This window comes from Gymnoscopelus braueri, assembly GCF_963280865.1.
Source record: "Gymnoscopelus braueri genome assembly, chromosome: 12".
Classification (NCBI taxonomy): Eukaryota; Metazoa; Chordata; class Actinopteri; order Myctophiformes; family Myctophidae; genus Gymnoscopelus; species Gymnoscopelus braueri.
Genome location: NC_137614.1, coordinates 20,084,918 through 20,104,342, shown reverse-complemented (window position 1 = coordinate 20,104,342; position 19,425 = coordinate 20,084,918). Strand labels below are relative to the sequence as shown.

The following is a 19,425-nucleotide window of genomic DNA, read 5'->3' as shown; positions in this document are numbered from 1 at the left end:
CTCATCATGTGACTCATAACATTTCCAAGTTCAGGTAATCACTTTTATATAATTATGTTATGTCATTTACAAATGTTCTTACAGATTGAAATACATCATTATTATAGAAATCTGTAAAATGATGGAACAGTATAAAGAATAAAGCTGTGAATTGCACATACAGTATAACAAAGCTTTGTTTGTGTGTCTTTACTGTATATAAAGTAAGGAGAAGAGGGGAATAAAACACTGTCATAAGTGCGAGAAGCAAATAGTCTATGCAACGATGTTAACAACCAGGCCCATGAGAGGAAGAAATGCCAAACATGCTTCTGTTTAGCAAGCTGAAGTGTTTGCAAGAGAATACGGTTGAAACTGTGAATAATCAATCTCTGCCAGCTGATAATAAAGGGAATGACACCGTGGCTCCCCAGGAGGAATGACAAGCTCTAGTGCCAGAGGAACCAAACTCAACACTGACCAACCTCTCCTGACATGCTCACCCTCAAAAGCCCACCGGCACTGTGGGAAGACAAGGAAGAAAGACTCTAAACTAAACTAAACTAAACTAAACATTCACAGTGAAAGCTGTTCACAGGTTTACAGGTGTTAAAAAAGTGGAGTTCTTCTTTGTCATACAAACTCCCATCATTTGCTGTTAGAAAGTGAAAAAGATAGAATACTAGGAAAAAAAGAACCTGCTGTGCTGATGGAAGCTGCAGCAGGCCACATGGTTGAAATTGCCACTGAGGTGTCAGTTCTTCTGAAAACAATAGCAAGAGGATTGGATTTGCCTGAGTTGGCCTGAGGCTGTTGAGGAGACTGAAGACTCACAAGGAGGCTTAAAAAGTGTCATAAAACCTACTTCTACACCTCTTCCAAGTTCTTGCAGCCATACGGCAACTGTCACTACATTATCTGGGCACCTTGTATGGACTAATTTACATTAAGGAGTTGGGGGTTATTCTATTCTATTCTATTCGTAAATGTAATTAAGTGTGCATAAGAACATCAGCTAAATTAATGAAACATATGCCAAGCCTTGAGCAGGATGTGTGAGTGTCTCAAGTATCAGAATATGAATATGCAGCTAAACATCTGATCCCTTGATTTGGCCATTTTGAATTTTCTTCAAAACTCAGTTTTTGCTCTTCCTCCTACAGATTTTGTCCAAAATTGCACCTTTCTAGTTTCCATTTGTCAGTGGTGGGCGGTATGTGGTAAAGTGTTATAAACTCTACAACCATACTTATATGTATGTATACACTTCGGTGTAGAGTTGACACAAAGCAGGTGTTTGGGACATCACACCCACTCTTAAAACAACCTTTATGCAAGCCCCATTAAGTTTTTCTTTTAGTTCATAATGCATTTAAGCCAAAGAGAATGACAATACATAACTTCAATTCACTTTCACGTGTCTATATTTAGACATAGCATAGCAATTCTAGGCTATAACTTCACCAAACTTTCCGGGTCATTTATTTTGGGTCCAGCTCCATCGGTGAACAAATCAGGCTCTTTTCAAGATAAATTATATTGTGTGCAACAGATCAGGCTTTTTTTCAAGAGAAACAATATAATTATTATACTGTGTGTGTGTGTGTGTGTGTGTGTGTGTGTGTGTGTGTGTGTTTGTGTGTGTGTACAAATCATGTGTATTTTGAAAGGGTGTCATCAGCCTACAGGTGATTACAGAGTACTGTAAACAGCGAGCATATACATGCACAGATGGGCAATTTTGATAACTGTACACAGAATATTGCTTTTCGTATTTGAGTGTATTCAAAACATACTCCAAGTGTATTTATTTAATTTATTTATTATTTATTTATGTTAAAGTACAAAATCAAGAAATTATCAAAAATGGGTATACACAAGGTTTTCACCTGACAATAAGAAAACAGACCTGTGGCTGTGTCATACTTCACATGCCATGTCAAACATTTGCATATCAATTATTATACGTGTTTGTAGTCTGGTAGGGGAAACAGGTTCCCATTTCTTCCCAGTTTCCTTTTTTCTCCCTAATTTAGTCATTAAGCCAATTGATTCCTCCCCACATATCTGTGTTGTCACTGCTGTTGTTTTCTACTGACTGACCAGTGAGGAGCCCCCACCGGGAGGACGCCCAAAACTCCCTGCTGGCAGTGACAATTATCACTCTCCCCGCCCCCGAACATCGGCCAATTGTGTTCGTGTAGACGCTCGACAAAGCCAGATGCACCACATGGATTCAAACCCACAACCTCCGTGGTGGTGGGCAGGCATTTTACCACTGCGGTTTTTATTAGGACCCTAATGATTTCTTCTTGTTGCCCGGGTCAACTAATGACCCATAGGGTTTCGTTTGGAGGCAATTCTTTGTATTTTTGAAATCTGAAAAAGTTGGTTAATTTGTCTTAATTTGTTGTTTTGAAAACCACTGCTGCATAATGATAATGATAATGAATTTATTTGTATAGCACATTTCCAGACAAGTCAAAGTGCTTTACAGAGCAGAATAAATTGAACAATCAAGATAAAACTTTGGATAGAAGCTATTACAGACGATCAGAGAATAAAGCAAGTGGCACAAATACATACAGATATACTCAAATAAAACAAAAGTGACAGTAAAATTTAAGAAAAGGCCTTAGTATAGAGATAAGTTTTCAGAAGAGTTTTAAAAGATGATACTGATTTTGCACGTCTTAGGGTGACAGGTAGGGCGTTCCAAAGCTTAGGGGCCCGGACTGCAAAAGCTCTTCCACCCTTTGTGATGAGCTGGGGTGTGGGGGTCTCCAGGAGGGCCTTATCCGAGGATCTGAGGCTGCGTACAGGCCTATAAGGTTCCAGCATGGCAGAAATATAAAGGGGGGCCTGTCCATTCACAGCTTTAAAGGTCATAAGTAAAATCTTAAAATCAATTCTAAAATTAACAGGTAACCAGTGTTAACGAATTACCAAGATTTAATGAGAAAAAAAGGCTTCTTTAGAAAAATGACTGACGGGCTGGGCTGGGCCTAATTTGTCAATTATTAGTGAGCCGGGCTGAAATATTTAGGGGATATGAAAGCTCTAGTTTGAAGTGCTCATGTGGCCTTATAGTTGCTTCTTTTTGTTTTCATAGACCTGCAGTTGCTTATTTCTCACCAAGGCTGGCAACACGGCTCATGGTCCAACGCACAAAGCCATGGCAGTGTCTGTGTGCACTTGGCGGGTGCTTTTAGAACCCACTGTCCCCCCTCCCAAAGCCGTACCCATGTGTGTGTGCAGAATGGCAATGTGGGGGATATAGCAACAACACGCCCATGGGCACGCCTCCACGCGCAAATAACGGTGTCGGTATAATGGGTGACGGGTAGAGCAGGTGCTAGAATAACATTGGGGCAGGGCAGCTCCATTATCAGTATTTAACAGGTTTAGGGTAGGGTTTAGGCTGGGGGAACTGCCACGGAATAGGGGCCTATGGGCCAATGTCCGTCCATGCATGTTTATTCGGTGTGTGTGCTGTGAGTGTGATATGCCCGAGGAGGTCATGTTCAACTGATATGTAATTTCCGTTTCAAGTCATGTTGTGACAGAAACAACCCTTAATCAATGATAGTTCATTTCTACTGATATTGGGTCACCTATTGGGTCACACCTGCACTGGCACCCAGTGCAGGTGTCCGGCCAGTGCTGGGAGCCTGCCTTTCCACTAACTTGCGATCTGAGCAACGGCTGATTGATTGATGTACTTTATTTAGTAAGACATGAGAACAGTACATGACAGTACATAACAGTACATGGAAGTACAAATTCACAATACAAGGTCTACTAAATTGGAAATCTCATTAAGCACTGAACTTGTTTAAGATGAGAACCCCATGCACACAAATCATGATGATACAGTGCAGTAGCGCACAACATAACTTGCATCATACATATATGCTGCTATGTTTGAAGATTAGCTGGTTTGCTAAAGAATGGCGGGATTGGCGGCTTACAGATGTCTAGTATTGTTTCAAGAAGAAACAAAACAGCCTTGATGTTAGAGCTTCCCCGCTTTGAGACCAGTAGTTTTGTGGGTCCGGTTCAGAGCCAATTTCCAGCCTAGAACCAGTAGTTATAAGGCGGAAATTCACAAACCGGTTCAAGATTAGGCACCGGCCCTAGCCCCATGTCAGTGCAAATGAGGTGAACTGGCCCCCTGAAGCAAAACTGTCGTCAAACTGCTTCACAGGAGAAAATGGCTTGGGATTTCCACAATGAAACAGATTATCCAGGGGGAGAATCTAGGGTTGGAATTTTCAGTGGACTGTACTTGAAAGAAAAGCTCTCGATGAGTTAAAACAAAACAACAAGATTATTGTCAAACCTGCCGACAAAGGTGCACTCTTAGACTTGGTTGTAGTTTTTGCAGCAAAGTACTGTAAAACCCTACAGTACAATGCTATATTTCTTTATTACAGTAAAGTACTTTAGTTTATTCTGGGTAGTTTTGATGAAGCGTGAATATTGTACATTGTTACTGTAACCTATTGTAAGCTGAATGTAACTCTGCCATGGCAATTATACAGCATTGTTGTAAATTACTGAGTTAGCCATCACTAGACTTAGGGTGGGGCATACAGGGTTGAATAGTACATTATATGTAATGGGTAAGGCAGAAAGTAACAAATGTGGGAACTGTGGGGAAATTGAAAATGTAGAACACATTCTATTGAAATGTGAAAGTTATGTAGAGGAAAGAACAAAATTACGTGACAAAGTTCTTGAAGCAGGACGGGAATGGGATAGTATGGGGATTCTGGGAACATAGGGAAAGGGAGTAGGTATGGTTAGAAAGGCACTGTTTACGTTTTTATATGACATTAGGTTGAGTAGCAGAATTTGAAGGGAGGGGGGAAAAAAAGAAGAAAAAAAAGTATATGTATATATATATATATATGGATGTATGGATGTATGTATATATATATATATATATATGTATTTGTCTATGTATGTGTATGTATGTATATATATATATATATATATATATATATTACATTTTAGTGATGGGAATGGGATATTTGACATGATGCTACACACTCGTGTACAGTAGGTGGCGATATGCACCTTTAAGTTGGTTGCGAACTGCCAGTAAATAAGAGAAGAAGAAGAAGAAGAAGAAGACTGAGTTAGCACCGCCTCACCTGCACACACACCACAGACAAACACAGTGAACACACCCACAGTAGCTTCCTGAAGAAGGGGAAAAGAATGGCAGACAAGTGTGGACTCCTGAAGTTGTGTATATTCTGTAAGTTTGTTCAGTTTGTTTGACTTGTACATGTTTTTCATCCAGACATTTATAAATTGTTTTTAGGACTGTATGCTCTAGTGAACTATTGGAGATAGATAGACACTAGCAAAGTCGTTTTTTGTGTGGTGAGAAAGCACCAATCTATGAGGCTTCACCAAATGAATTGTTTGATGTGAAATATTCACAATGCATTTTTGGGTCGTTAATTGCTCGCGCTGCTAGTGTTAAACTACTTTAAACATGAATTAAATTACCAGAGTGATTTGTGTTCAGATAGATTAGATATTGGTTTTGATTTAAACTCTTAGTAAGTTTGCTTTAAAGCAAGTAAAGCCAGTGGCGTTGGAAGCAGGATTTCTGTTCATTGTAATTGCAAAACTCAATTTTGATGATAATAAAAATATAAGTAGGGGTGTATGAATATGATCTAAAAACTGACCTACATGTACAAGCTCACAATGTGAGTTTTAGATCGGCTATTTTCACTATTTTGGAATATTTTAGAATTAAGTATAACATTAAGCATTGTATGTTTTGGCCTTATTTTGATGATTGGTACTGGTCATTTCTTTGTATATTTAAGTCATTTGGCATTAGTAGTTTGAATTTTCTGCAAATATTTACTATAATTGATGATACAATTGTATTTTATTTAGCTACAGAATTGTTTTCACTCTTGTGATCTCTGTCAATCTCAAGATTTAACAACTTTTGTTCTACTTTGTTACAGTGTGTGATCTGAGACCAGTGAGATCCCCAGGCATTCAAGTTGACTTGACCCACTGAAGTCATCCCAGCCAAATAACCAGTATGTATAGCTACAACTGCAAGTCATGCAGTTTCTCAACTTCTGTCTTATATTCTTTCACCACACATAGTACACACTCAAAGTACACAGGAATGAGGCTAATCATTGCTTTTCATGTGGTATACCTGAGTGCCCTTGCACTTTTAAGAACTTTAAGTCTTTCAAGTCTCATATGTATCGCCAACATCGCAAGGCAAAAATTGTGCCAATTGAAGATAGACCTCAACCCCAGAATGTTATGTTTTCATGCCAGGTTGATGCTTGTAACTTTCAGAGCACCATTTTTTCAAGTCTGTGTGCACACTTGAAATGGCATATTATGGATGGTAAAAAGGTGACCTGCCCTTATACAGGCTGCACCAAATCTTTTTGTGTTAAGTCAACCTTTTCTTCTCATTTAAGTCGAAACCATAAATGTTCACACCATGAAACTATAAGTCATGATGCACCTAACAGCCAGCAAAATGAGCAGTGTATATTGTCTGATGAAATGTTCCCTGAAGCTATGCCTGATGTGCAATTTGCAGAGCAGGATACTGTGCCTGACCAAAGCCAGTTTTTGAACAATTTGGCTGTTTTCTATCTTAAAATGCAAGCCAAAATGTTACTTCCTGCTAGTGCTATTCAGACAATCATAGAGGAATTTCAGGAGGTGCACAACTCTGGCATGAAGTTAGCACTTTCAAAGGTTCCATGAGAAGCTTACTATGTTGAACCTGCAGGACAATGAAATCAGCCAGATACTAGCTGATGTGTCAAAGGAAGATATCTTTAAAGTGTGCCATGAAGGGCCCATGCGATCTGAGAAAAACATTTTTCAATAAGACGTTCAGCTATGTTTAGCCCACTCCCATCTATCTAAGGTGCAAATGCAGCTGGCAGGGAATGTTCCTTTCAGTATGTACCTATCAAGGAGACCTTGAAGGCTCTTCTCAGCCAGGCAGTTGTGAAAGACCAGTACAAACCATAGACTGTAAAAAGAATGGACAATGGCAACGTGCAGTCACCCATTGGTTTCTACAGACCGTAAATGAAGCCTATTGTTGAGGAACGTGCAATCCGCCATCTTTAATATATACAGTTGGGCACGACGGAACTCAAACGCTATTGCTTGAGACCAGACATGTGACCAAGGAACCGGAAGACAACCCCCAAAGAATGCTATTGGTTGGGTAGCTTGTCAATCAAGAGCGGGCGGGGAATGAATGCTATTGGTTGTGTAGGTCGTCAATCAAATCATCCCGCCCCTCCTGGAGCATAGCCTACTTTATCGTCAATTTTAGAATAAATGGGACCATAGTTTAGCAAAACGCATATCATGATGATTGAAAGGAGACTTTAAACTATAGCGACTGGAAGCATATAGTATTTATGACAATTTTTATTAAGGTAAGAAAATCTAGTCTAAAGTTTGTCCCATCTGCTTATAATGAGAGAATATTCTTTCTGACACCTGCAGCCACCTACTGGCCATTTATATGAACTGTGTCTTCCTTATCGGCCTCATTGTAAATATCCAAGCCTTGGCCCTTGCTGGTTGCTTGTTTCTTCCACAGAACCTGGCGTCTGTGGAAGAAATAAGCAACCAGCATCATCTCGTTCTGCACGAACGATAGCTCGTTCGCGACATTCAGTGCACGTTTGAGTATCATGAGACTCCACGATGAGCAGTAGTAGAGAAAAAACTAACTTTGCATCGGTTATAATAGACGATTTTCACTCTTACACAGGCTCCCATTATGCCAACGGAGGGGGTCGACAGACTGGACGACAGGGGACTCTCTGGAATAACTCAACGTCCCTTTCAATGATGGTGAGTGATTAGCGACACATCAAAGATAACACTTAAAATGGGCGGATCTCTCCTTTAACACATTCCCTGCCAGAGGTGTTTTTTAGAAAAGGTTCCCCCAGTGCCAGGATTTTGACCATTCTGACTAATATTTGAGGACTCACAGATTGGTTTGTGCTATGACTATGAACACATGGAATATCTCAAAACAAAGCTTAGAATCTCTTCTTTCATTTAAAAAAAAGTTTATAGCATGTTCCGTTTTTTAGCTAGAGGTAGTTGAATACAGCTTGGTTTGACCAAAAACTGACCTTTTTTTCATACATTCAGAGTTATAAGCAATTTAGTAAAATAAACACGTTTAGAGACATAAAAATAATTTCAAAAGTCTTTGACGTTTATTTTGCGCCTTCATTGACATCCGTCATGTAAACAATACTTTACAAAAAAAAAAAAAAAAAAAAAAGCATTTGGACACATTTTATCACACTTTTATCACACCGTTTCAATGGCATTTCAACTCAAGTCTTTCTTTTCAAAGTAATAGCGTGTGTGTGTGTGTGTGTGTGTGTGTGTGTGTGTGTGTGTGTTGGCTCAATTGTTACAGGGTTATTACAGGGTTGTTACAGGACATACTGAAGCAAGAAAACACAGAGTTGATCCATCATCATCATCATCATCATCATCATCATCATCATCATCATCATCAGTCAGTCCTTGACTTCTCTGGTCAATAGTTGCCCATGTTACATGAAATGCAAAAAGAGTGAAAGCGTGTGTGTGTGTGTGTGTGTGTGTGCATGTTTTTCAAAAATACTTCTTCTTACAGTGATACACCGTGTAGCAAAGAGGATGCAAGGGGACCTTGCAGACTTTGCATGCGTACCTTGTCTCCTTCCGTTGCCCCTGGCGCATACAGACTCGGCATGCCCTAGTTGGACCAGACTTGTTCTCAGTGGGTGGGTATGTGACCAGATGATGGCCTGCAGAGCGATCCAGTCTGGTCTCAGGGTCATGGCCCTTTGGGCCCGCCTCCGCCGCCCACGCCGCGGCCTCATCCGGCGACCACTCCGCCCACTCCACCTCCTCCTCCTGCGCAACCTCCTCATGCACCTCCTCATGCACCTCCTCCTGCACCTCTTCCTGCACCTCTTCCTGCACCTCTTCCTGCACCTCTTCCTGCACCTCTTCCTGCACCTTCTTCCGCTTCTCAGGAAGCGGAGTGCCGGTCCAAGACTTCACTACAGCATGGGTGAACTTGAACAATGTTTTTACACGCTCTGCTGCCCCCTGGTGCTTTACTTTGTAAAGCACAAAGCTATTGTACAAAGCCAGCTGGATCAGGTACACTGCAAATTTCTTAGGCCACTTCTTGGTCTTCCGGGTGAAGAGATAGTAGGCCAGGTTCTGATCGCACATGTCCACACCATTCATGTAACTATTGTAGTCTACAACGCACACTGGCCTCGCCTCGGACACCTTCTCGCTGTGGTGTTTCTTCTTTTCAGCCACAGTGGTCATCTCATCTTTGTGGATGGTGGAAACCATGGTCACAATCTTGGCTTCCTTGGCCCGCCATGCCACGACCATCACCTCCCCCTGATGACGCATCAAAGTGGACCCAACTGGCAGCTTGGACTTTTTCACATTTGCTATGGCTGGTGGCTGCCCTCTACTTTGGCGGAGGGTCCCGCACACATGGGTGCCCTGCTTGAGGAGGGCTTTACTGTGCTTCACACTGTTGTAGAGGTTGTCCATCCACAATCGGTACCCTTGACCTGCAAGGCCTCCTAGCAGGAAGGTGACGGTTTCCGGGATGGTATTCTTGATGCCACAGTATGGCTTCATGTTGTGAAGATAGCCGGTTGTGGAGTCACAGAGCATATATGATTTGATGCCATACTTTATGGGCTTACACGGGTTGTACACTTTGAAACTTAGGCGACCTCTGAAACACAGTGTTCCCTCATCAATGGTGATGTTCTGGCCTGGTGTATACATTTCCTGGAAATTTGCCAGGAGGGAGTCCAGGAGTGGGCGCACTTTCCACATCGGGTCTTCAGAAGGAGTGTCATTGAAATGAAGGTTGCTCCAGATCAGCTGGAAGCGGTTCCTGCCCATGATCCTGCCGAAGAACGGCGTTGTGAGGTTCTCGTCGGTTGACCAGTAATGTGAAGTCTCAGGTTTGGAAATAAGCCCAGTGAGAAACAGCAGCCCCAGGAAACGCTTCAGCTCTGCAACGGTCAATGCTATCCAAACGTTTCCTCTGGCATGTGGCTTCTCTGAAAGTCTCTGCTTATCATATGTGTTTTTAGCATATGTGTTTGTATAGTTGCATATCTCCTGGAGCAGAACATCAGGCAGGAGTAGCTCTAGATAGTCAGCAGGGCAGTCGGAGTCGAGCTCAGCAGCAGCACCCTGAGGGCCCGGATTCACGGCAGTAAAGGGGATGAGTTTAGGCTGCCAGTCTGTGTCAGACCACACATCCACAGGAGCTGCAGCTGTAAATATACATAAATAAAATATCACTTTAGGCTTTTAGCAAACACTCTTATCCAGACAGAGCGACTAAAAATAGCAGATGTTGGTGGTGCTACAGTGTTGTGTGTGAATTTGTTGACATGAACTGGACAGGACAGGATCAAAATGTTGTTTACTTCAAGGTTGTTTACATGACCTGACCTCAAATTCCCTTTGAAGCATTTCATTATGACAGAACAGACATGGTCAGAGGGGGGGGGCTGTGTGCACCTGCATCCCCCTCCAAAATAAGAATAAAAAGAGCAGATCTACAAACTCGCGACAAGTTTGTAGATCTGCTACTTTTATAAAAGGCATCACACACATGCATAGTAAATATATAGGCTACATTTACCCTTGCGAGATGACTTGCGAGATGACTTGCTAGATGACTTGCGAGATGATCCAGCCAGGGGTACAGCCACCTCCTCCTCAACCATGTCTGCGCCTGCAATAAAGTGAAATAAGAATGTAGCAAACACTCTTCCAGACAGAGCGACTTACAATAAAGCCCACCCACCTACCCCCCGCCCCCCCAAAAAAAGAATAAAAATAGCAGATCTACAAACTCACAACAAGCTTGTAGATCTGTTATTTTTTATGGCATCACACAATATAACATAGTAAATATATAGGCTACATTATCATCATTCATAATCAGACAGAGTGTGTCCCCATGCTACAGTGTTGTGTGTGAATCTACTGTCAGTCCAATTCAGATCAAATAGGATTTTGAAAAGGTTTGTTGACATGAACTGGAATTTTTTTTATGGCACCACACACATGCATGGTAAATATATAGGCTACATGTACCATTGTTCTGTGGTGTTTTAGCAATTTTGTATTCCTGTGTACAAGTGTCATACAGAAAAAGTTCTTACCTCTGCTAGATGGTCCGGCCAGGGCTACGTCCTCTACATCCTCAACCATGTCACAGTCTGAAATGAAACATCAAATACTTGGTAAATATTATGAACATCAAATCAATTTAAGTATTTAGCAAACACTCTTATCCAGACAAGAGTGACTTACAATAAAGCACACCTGCCTACTCCCCCCCCCAAAAAAGAATAAAAATAGCAGATCTACAAACTCACAACGAGCTTGTAGATCTGCTATTTTTATAAGGCATCACATAATATAACATAGTAAATATATAGGCTACATTATCATCATTCATAATCAGACAGAGAGTGTCGGTGGTGCTACAGTGTTGTGTGAGAATCTACTGTCAGACCAATTCAGATCAAAGAGGATTTTTGACATGTCAACAAAAAGTTTGTTGACATGAACTGGACAAGACAGGATCAAAATGTTGTTTACTTCAAGGTTGTTTACATGACCTGACCTCAAATTCACTTTGAAGCATTCAGAAGGGGGGGGGCTGTGTGCACCTGCATCCCCCTCCAAAAAAAGAATAAAAATAGCAGATCTACAAGCTCACACCACACTTGTAGATCTGCTATTTTTACAAGGCATCACATAATATAACATAGTAAATATATAGGCTACATTATCATCATTCATAATCAGAGTGTCGGTGGTGCTACAGTGTTGTGTGAGAATCTACTGTCAGACCAATTCAGATCAAAGAGGATTTTTGACATGTCAACAAGAAGTTTGTTGACATGAACTGGACAAGACAGGATCAAAATGTCGTTTACTTCAAGGTTGTTTACATGACCTGACCTCAAATTCACTTTGAAGCATTCAGAGGGGGGGGGGGCTGTGTGCACCTGCATCCCCCTCCCAAAAAAGAATAAAAATAGCAGATCTACAAGCTCACACCACACTTGTAGATCTGCTATTTTTATAAGCACAGTAAATATATAGGCATCATAATCAGAGTGTGTCCCTACGCTGCTCTGTGTGTGTGTGTGTGTGTGTGTGTGTGTGTGTGTGTGTGTGTGTGTGTGTCTTATAACTTATAAGCAGACCTGGCAACAACTTATCGTGTCTAGTCCACCAAACACACAATAAAACACAATAAAAAAATATTCTTACCACTGCTGAAGTGAGCAGTAGAAAGCTTTCTCTTCCTTGGATCCCAGCGATCACCAGAGCCCTCATCACTGCTACTGGAGGAAGAGCTGTCGCTGTCGTTGTCTGTGACAACTGGGCTGCGAACGGGCTCCGGACGGGTCCTGCCGCTCCGACGAACACCGTCGGTCGGTACCGCGGCAGTAGATGGGCCCGCTACGGCCGTAGTGGAGATCGCCCCCACTAACTGCTGCTTGTCGGGCTCCGGACGGGTCCTGCCGCTCCGACGAACACCGTCGGTCGGTACCGCGGCAGTAGATGGGCCCGCTACGGCCGTAGTGGAGCTCGCCCCGACTAACTGCTGCTTGTCCTCGCCGTCCACTGCAGAAGAAGGGCCCGCTGCGGCCGTAGTAGAGATCGCCCCCACTAACTGCTGCTTGTCCTCGCCGTCCACCACAGTAGAAGATGGGCCCAATCCCAGTAACTGGCGTAACAGTTTCTTGTCGTCCACAGGAGGTGGACAAAGCGGCTCTGGTTGCACTGGCACTGCTGGTTGTGTCCGAGTAGCCCGAGTCAACGACTCCAACAGTGTCTGCTGGCGTAGCGAACCGGACGCTTGTTTAGCGCCCCTGTTTGAGCGTTTTTTGCCCCTCATCTTGACTTATACTACACTATATCTGATCTCTTTTTTTTTCTTTCTCCTCTCCTCTCCTCTCCTCGATCACTATAACTGACCACTTCTCCTCTCCTGTCTGCTCCGCTCTCCGACCACACCAAATGATCTCTCCTCTTCACACTCCTCTTCTCTACAAGCTTATCTCCTCTCTCTCCGACTACACTACACCAAAAGATCTCTCTCCTCTCCTCTCGATCCTCTCCTCTCCTCTCCTCTCGATCCTCTCCTCTCCTCTCCGCTCCTCACTCGACTGAAATAAACTAAACTGAACTAAACTAAAGACACTCAACCGCTCACAATTTCTAACACACTCTCATGCAGTCTCACACACACACACTCAATCACTAACTGACTCACAAACTGTCTCACACACTGACTGACCTGTCTCAAAAAATTGCTGTTACCAACCCTCACTCTTTTCACTCCGATCTCCGTCTCTCTCTCTCTGTCTCTCTGAAATGTTTGGGCGCACAGGCCGAGGCGGCACCACCGTCTCCTTTATAAAACATTTGGGCAAACAGCTGTTTGTGATCAGCTGACTGATCACGTGTTTTTTCGGTTAACCCCTTCATCTACAGGTCCAATATTAACGTACAAGCTGCGCAACAGTGTAATATACAGTAATCAGTGAAAAAACCCATCAACGGTTTAAACCGTTGATGGGCCCGTGGCAGTTAAAGGGGTACATTTTGATTCACGAGTATAACCGTGGATGGCAGGTAATGTGTTAATGCATATAGGGGAAACACTGATGTGCAAGAAGACTGCACAACTTCAAAAATGTGTGCAGCTCACTAGCAGAAAGGCACCAATTATTGCAGGCTTATTTGAGCACAGGGCAGCTGTTTTCTCCAAACATTCAAGTGGTTGGACTGACAAGCAACTTTGAAGAGAAGCTCTACAGTCGCAGCATTCAGCAGGCAGTCAGCAGGGCATTGGTCAACAGAAAAAACACTATAGAGTTGTCAGCTGTATTGTACAAGAATATCAAATATTTGAAGGGGCTGATTGTGGCACTGGCAGGTGGTGACAGTGGAATTGTGTTTGGGAAAATTGTATTGATTTTACTTGATCAAGGCAAAGTGTACCTGATTGTGGAGAAGCATCAGTCTGTGTTATTGGTTGATGTTGGTGTTCATTACCTGACTCAAGAGGGGGACTACATGTGTGTAGACATAGACAGTCTAGTTGACTACTATCCATTACCACATTATGACTTACGTGGTGTTTCTGTGGTTGCACTTCATCACTCTATTTGTGTCTGATTTTTTCAGGGCTGGATGAAGATCGGCTGAAGTCCTTGGTTGAGCGACTGATTATCGTCATTGGTATAGAAGCAGTTGCAGATCTGCGTTATGTGAAGGAGGATGACATCAAGGACATTCTGACACCCCTACAGACACGCAAACTCATAGAAACCTTTCAAAGGACAGGTTTGTCCAAATAGAAAATAGTAAAGCTTCATCTGATAAAACACTCTTAATGATATAGACTTTATATACTTTATTTTCTATTCGCTCAAATGCATACAAAATGTTGGAGCTCAGCTCCCAGGATCAGCATTTAAAATGACAGAAAATACAGACAAGACAGAAAGAACATACATGCTACAATTATACTACATATATCCTACAATACTCTTTAAAAAGACATAAATAAGTGTTCATAATTTCTAAAAAAGAAAAAATGGTTTTAAAACTAAAACCAGTGCAGTCACAGTGCAATTCAATTCATGATTCAGTTCATCTGTTCATAGGGATAGGGATAATAATGACAACTATGCATTTGATACAATTACAGTACACAGACATGTATTTGTTTTCTCAAATCTCAAGGTGTTGTTCATACAGTTGCATAACATGTATTGATTTATCAATTTACTAATTTGCCTTCCTTTATACCATGTTTTCTTCTCCCAAGATTCTGCCCAAGAGCCAACGTCAAGCTCTGTCTCCATCTCCACCTACCCCTGCACCCTCTTCTCCTCCCTCTTCCTAACTGGGTTGCAGCTTTCCATGTGCCTTGGGATAAAATGCCTCCAACTCTCCAGCAGGCCATGTCTCTGGAGCAGATGGCAGACCATACCGACAGGTTACAGATGATCAGAGTTGTTGTGGATGCAATCCGAGTGCTCTGCCCAATGTCAAGAGATAGCCAGAGATATTGTTGCTCAATATCCCAAAACCTTTGGTGATGAAGTCGGTGGAGTCGTCATGGGTAATGGTTATGAGGGCCTTCTGACTCAGAACAAAACAAGAGTGAACCATGTCAACAGGGACAATACACTCGCTAAAATTCGAAGACCAAAGAGGACAAAGGAGAATGAAGATGCTCCCCAGTCCAAAAAAAGCTGCAGTCGAGTGGACAGTTATGGATCCACTCACCACATCGTACAACGCTTCCAAAGCGCTGCGACTGCTGACGCAACTGGAGTAACTGTCATTACTGACTTGTCTGGACCAAGGTGCAACAGAGGTGACAGGCACAGGTGCAACATTCTGAAAGAAGAGAGATACAGATATCACAATTTCCACACACATTCCCATTAGGCAGAGGAAGAAATGCCACTTGAAAATTTTCAAATCAGCCTCATGGTGGCGCTATAACAGGCCGATTCGTGTTTTTACCTATAACTGCACCGATCTGTGTAAAACTTTGTATGCACACTCTCTAGATGTTATCCAAATTTCACGCAAATCGGTACACATGATCTCTATAGTCATGTAATCAAGACGGATCTGTTTTGATTTGAACTTTATTGAATCCGCTCACGTCCTCGTCGTTCAACTCCAATCCATCCTCGTCCTCGACACTCGACACTCTGACACTGAAAGAAGAGATACAGTATCGGGGGGGGGGGGGGGTCAAAGTACTCCTACAGATTTTGTCTTTTATAGCGCCACCAGGATGCTGACTTTTTGATATTTGATTTGATTTTTGATGACACTTTTTTTTATATTAAGCCTTCGGATTTTATCCAAATTTCACGCAAATCGGAACACATGATCTCTCTCACATAGTCATGTGATCAAGACGGATCTGTTTGATTTGAACTGTATTGAATTTACTCACCACCTTTATGGCTCTCCAGCACCACCATAGGCCGAAGAACAATGTGAGCACGGCACAAAGGCACACTCCTCCCAATATTCGTGCCCCCATGCCGCCGTAGACCCTCCAACCAAACAACCGAGTGCAAATGCACTTGCATATGCTGCGATCACGTACTTGGCTTCAATAAAGAAGACTGACGGCATCTGAGGATATGAGAACAGACATTTAACACATTGTGAGCTTGTAGGTATAAAATACCATAGGCCTACACTGCCCCGGAGTGGAGATATCTACCAGCGGCCACGCTGCACTACCAGGGACTGGGACCATCGAGCCCAGAAGTCTCTGCTGCGGAGCTGGGCCGCTGGACACCGGGCCTACATCACCCCCATCCCCCCGGGACCAAGGCGTCCTCCTCGTCGTTCAACTCCAATCCATCGTCATCCTCATCGTCATCCTCATCACTCTGACACTGAAAGAAGAGAGATACAGTATCAGGGGGGGGGGATCAAAGTACTCCTACAGATTTTGTCTTTTATAGCGCCACCAGGAGGCTTCGCACCAGTAGTGTCCATTCGACACAGACACTACTGCACCGTGACCTCAAAGTTGAATAGTTCAATACTAAGATACCGCAACAGAGACCAGGTCACAAGTGGCCAACAGAGACTAAGGTATGGAAACCTCAATATGAAAACTCTATTTTGACTGTGCTACAAACCTCACCACTATGGTATTTCATTCATGAAATTACATAAATACTTCATACTGTGCACCAATGAAGAACCTTCATTCCTTAATTGTGAAAAAAAGCAACTCCACAACTTCAGAACCAAAACACCTCACAACATAATATACTCAAGAATCAAAGGTTTTATTTGTCACTCAAGATATTCAAACAAACAATATTCAATAATCCTGACAAAACATTGCAACATCTTGGCCTGGACTGCTGGCCTAGCGGAAAAAGAAAAGGTCTGAGAGGCTAAGGAGTTATCCATCATATAGCTTCCTCAGGGATAAAAACACAAACGACAGAATAGCTACAACAGCTACAGTAACACAAAATGTACTGTACAGCACTGAAAATGTGCAAATTAGAAAGCTGTGTTTTTTCCCCTCATGAACTGTTTAATATGTATTTAATCGTTTGGCATTAAGATGGCACAAAATAAACATTATGAAAGAAGTTAAAAGAGAACATTACAGTGCAGAACAAGAATCAAAAACCTTAGTAAAAGGCAAACAGAAAAGTCTTCAGCTTTGATTTAAAAGAACAGATGTGGTTTCTAGGAGATTGTTCCAGATATCTGGTGCATAAATACTGAACACTGAAAGATCAAGAATGGACTAATATGTTGAGCAAAATGAAAAGCATCAATAAAATAGTTAAATAGAGACATCAAGGCTTGTGATTAAATTGGCTTTACAAAAGAAAATCACACAAACATCTCCCCAAATAGTGCACTCCACAATTAAAGTATGATTGCTGCTAAATAGCCAAATGAATTGGAAAACGACATTTTGGAACAATATTTAGATTAATCTTTCAGCAAGATACAGGTTCTATGACAGTTTTTCAATACCATAGTGGTCTTGATCCTTGTTTCATTATTCAAATGGGAATGGATTGCAAGAACCACTGTGGCAGTGTGCCAAGGACCCCTATAAGAGATCTGTAAATGTTGTCAACATTTGTTGAAAATAGCACATCTACAAGGTCACAATGCATCACGATGCGAGCGTTGTGAGCTTGTAGATCGATAAAATGTGATAATGTCCCATTCAATGTATTGATAGTATCCGAATCAGGTGGTAGATCAGCAATCTTCGAATAGCCACAAAACTAAATAGGGCTTAAGTGTATGAACCGTTTCTCATGCTGCTGTTTAACCCTGGTGTCCACATTTTGGGCATATCATGAAATTATAGGTGAGATTTTTCAAAACATTAAAAACTTTTCACAGATTTTCCAAAATGTCCAAATCGTTTGTAGTACAACAAAGCATATAAGCCTTGAGTGGTTCAGATTTTCGCAAAAACTCTGTCACACTCTCACACCTGGGGATGGAAAAGTAGGACCTAGAATGCAGAAAACACTCAGGTTGCGGTCACATCAAATTTGAATATGCCATATGCGGTGGATTCCATAGGATTCTGCCAATGCTTTTCAATGGGAACGGATAGTTTTTTTTAGCGGAAATCCACGAATGGCAACAAACCGCTCCGTTCCCATTGAAAAGCATTGGCAGAATTTAAGTTTGGTGTGACTGCACCCTCAATACAAAAGAAGCTGGCAAACTGAAAACTCTTTACTGATGAAAAACTAAGGTACACCTCACAGGGTAGAAGTCAAACTTAAAAATACTCTTAAAACAGGACCTCGCACAGGAACACAGAAGAAGGGAGCAAATTAACAGAGGAAAATAATCCAGCAATTTTACCAATAACAGAACATTCTTTAAATACACTTGCAAGGCCAATTAAACAACAGTCTTCAGCTGGGTTGCCAAGGTGGAACCAGTCTCTCAATTAAGTCCCTAAAAGATAGAGGAGGGAGCAAGGAACTGCAGTGGGCATAACACAAAGGACAGGGGCATACAATACAGGACAGGGCTTTCAAGGGCACACAGGGCAGGGGAAGAGGCCTTGGTCGTGATATACTCAGGCTATAACACTAATAAAAGCCCAGCCATTAGCCATTAGTAGACCATTTCTGTCTAAGTATGTTTCCTGTTGAATGAGTTGCAGGCTGCAGAATCTGGGAGTGATACAGTGGGCTGTAGAGTGTACAGCCTTATACTGTAGTGTATATGAACGGGAGATTGGTTGCTTTTGGCTCACTACATAATGTGTTTACATACATACATAATGATTATAACAACAATAATAAATGTAGTGTTTCAAAACTGAAGAACAGCGCAGTGGTTTCACTTAGAAATAACACTTCAACATTCACATCCGGTACAACACACACACACACACAGGATGAAGGTTTCCTGTGAACCAAAAAATATCAATAAATGTCTGGAATCACTATGAATATCAAATTACCATCTTTCATCATGTTTAGAATCAGAATAATCATTTCTTTTGGTAAATATTGCAGAAATAATGCAATGGTGAAATAGGGTTAGTTAAATGTTGGACACTTCAAAATAAGGCACTTAGATAGGAAGCTAAATTCTCAGTATGACAATCATTCAGTCAACATTCTGTCAACCTTTCAAAATTCAAGTACACCCAGTCTGATACATTAGACCACGTATGTATGGTTTCAGGAAATGGGGAGAGAGAGATGGGGAGTGATACGCAGCAAAGGTCGTCGGGATCGGGATTCGAACCCG

At 42.0% G+C, this 19,425-nt stretch overlaps 1 long non-coding RNA gene across 1 annotated transcript; it reads left to right on the top strand.

Annotated features, from left to right (window-relative positions):
• The first annotated feature begins 5,978 nt into the window (after positions 1–5,978).
• LOC308097198 lies at positions 5,979–15,038 on the top strand. The gene is made up of 4 exons (XR_013934196.1): positions 5,979–6,056; positions 7,787–7,869; positions 14,299–14,457; positions 14,945–15,038. It is a non-coding gene; the product is annotated as an uncharacterized lncRNA (long non-coding RNA).
• The last annotated feature ends 4,387 nt before the right edge of the window (positions 15,039–19,425 follow it).